The sequence below is a fragment of the Macrotis lagotis genome, chromosome 7, assembly GCF_037893015.1.
Source record: "Macrotis lagotis isolate mMagLag1 chromosome 7, bilby.v1.9.chrom.fasta, whole genome shotgun sequence".
In the NCBI taxonomy this organism is placed as follows: Eukaryota; Metazoa; Chordata; class Mammalia; order Peramelemorphia; family Peramelidae; genus Macrotis; species Macrotis lagotis.
Window position 1 is genome coordinate 132,922,833 of NC_133664.1, and position 2,645 is coordinate 132,925,477.

The 2,645-nt window shown below is 43.6% G+C and overlaps 1 pseudogene; it reads right to left on the minus strand.

The window, feature by feature from the left end:
• Window positions 1–477: 477 nt before the first annotated feature.
• LOC141493834 (syntaxin-4 pseudogene) lies at window positions 478–1,230 on the minus strand (annotated as a pseudogene).
• Between the last annotated feature and the right edge of the window lie 1,415 nt (window positions 1,231–2,645).

Sequence of the window (2,645 nt, forward strand, 5' to 3'; positions counted from 1 at the left end):
TTCCATAATATTCTTTTTTTACTGTTTTAACTTTATTTCTTACAAAATTTTGTTCCAGATGATCCCAGGACCTCCTGTTCTCACTCTGAGGCTTTCCCACTCCCATTTAACCACCTGGTAGTCACCCTTGGTGCTGGGAGTGGAGGGATAGAATGGGTTGGAATAGGATCCTAGGGATGGGGTAGTAAGTTTCAGGTGAATGAAGGGGGAAAATAAAATGAGGGTGGAGAGGGCAGGACAGGGGACCTCTGGAGGAGAGAACAGGGTTAAAAATGAGCTCTAGGTGCCACCCATCTTCCTCCCACTCCACTTCTCCCCTCCAAGGAAAATCATCTGCCTCCATTGTCAGTTGGGCCTCCTAACTGTGCTCTTATTGGGGGGGGGCATAATGAGAAGGAAGTGCTGTTGACCTCCCTAGGTTCCATGTATCCCTCAAAGCCAGGTCTCTTCCCCCACTTCAGTTGATGAAGGATGCTATTAGGTTCCTATGTTGAGACCAATGATTTAAAGCAAGGATGAGGACAGCAATAACAATACAAATAGCAGATGCCAACTTTTTTCTTCCTCTCTTTCTTCTGACTCTCCCGTGCAGATTTAACATGCTCCTGACCTCACTCCACAAAATCTGCCAAACTGACAATGTTCTTCTCAATTCTGTCAATCATCTCCCCCTGCATCTCCACTTCAGTAGCCAGAAAGGTGAAGATATGGAGCTCCAGATGCTTGTTCAAGCTGTTGGATTTCCCCATGTCGGGTGGAGATTTCATTCAGTGCTTGCCAAGTCATTTGTGTGTCCTTCAGGATATTGGACACAAACACTTCACTTTGTCCACTTTCCAGCATCTGTTCCAGGTCTTCTTCTGACACCATTCCAGCATTGATGATCTTTAGCTGCCTCTGAATCCGTTCTATGTTCTTTTCCCGATATTCTGACTGCATTATATTACACTTGTTGATGAGCTCAACAAATTGTTGGATTAAGATTCCTTGTTGGGTCTTTCTCATCCTTATGTTGACAGAATTACAGTTTTCATCTGCATCCTCCTTCTGGGGATCAATGGCCTTCATCTGAGTTTGAATCTCCTTCCTCAATTGTTTTATCTCTTCTCTCAGGTTCTGTAGATCTTGCTTCATACTCTCCTCAGGAAGAGGCGTGGTGAGGATGGTTATCTGTTGCTCCTCCAATTCCTTGACTTTGTTCTCCAATCTCGACATTGTTTGTCAGATGTTCTGGACCTTCTGGAAGAATTCCTCATCAGGGTTCCCCAGCTTGGTGGTGCCCAGATGCACGACCGCAGAGCCATTAAGCTCTTCCCCCTCATCGTCAGAGCTGTCATCTACCTGCCTCAGCTCATGGGTCCGGTCTGCATGCTGGCCCGGTTTTCTCCCATGCCCCCCCCCACTATGGTAGGGTTCTTGTGGTTCGGTCCAAACCCCAAGGCCTCTAAAGTATCCAACATGAAACACTGGCCCCGCCTTCCCCACCAGGACCCCTCTAAAATCCACACAACCCCGGCTCCCACTTCCATATTCTTAACAGATCATCATCATTCAGTGTAGAACATTGGCTGTTTACCTCAAGTTCAAGTCAGTCTGTCCCTAGGTGAAATTCCAATTGAAGAAGAGGTTTTAAACATCTTTAGTCCCCTTTCAAGTGACAAAGCACCTGGTGCTGATGCTATTCCATCTGAAATATACAAGGTGGTGGTGGTGGTGATGGGTCCATTTCTCATCCAAAAGTTGACTGAATTTTTTCAGGTTATATATGGCATGAAGTGTTTATTCCCCAAGAATTCAAGGATGTCTCCATCATCCATCTCTATAAAGGTAAAGGGAATAGATTGTCCTGTGACAATCACAGGGATGTTTCTCTTTTAGTCATTTCTGGTTAGATTCTTGCCAGAGTCCTCAATAGGCTAATCCTTCATCTGGCAGGGTCAGTGTGGCTTCAGAAAATGTCAAGGATCAGTCGATATAGTATTTGCTGCCAGGTGACTCCAGGAAAAATGCCATGGGCAGAACAGAGATTTGTATAGAACATTTGTAAATCTGATCAAGGCTTTGATTCTGTCATCATGAGAGTTTATGGAAAATTATGTCAAAATTTGTCTGCTCAGAGAAGTTTTACAGTATTGTACATCAGTTTCATGATAGCATGATTGCCTGGGTTCTGGTTAGTGGAGGATGTTCTCTGGATTAGCTGGTCACCAATGGAGTGAAACAAGGCTGTGTCCTTGTGCCCATGCTTTTTAGCATGAAGTTTTCAGTTATTTTATCATATGCATTCACTGAAGATGAACATGGTATCAAGGTCAGCTAACTCACTGATGGTAAGTTTTTCAGCTGAAAAAGAGCAAAGTGGAGGGAGTGTTGGTGTATGATCTTCTGTTTGCACTCAATGAAGCCTCTGAAACTGAGCTGCAACAAAGTATAAATCCATTCTCTGCTACTTTAGCTAATTTTGGCCTAACAATTAACACAAAAAAACATTGTTTTATCAGTCAGTACCACATAATCCATATGTGAAACAAGCAGTTACAGCAAATGGAGAAATTCTGAATACTGTGGATAAATTCACTTACCTTGACAGTGTCCTTTATAGGGATGTATACATTGACAATGAGGTTCACACACACATTGCCTGA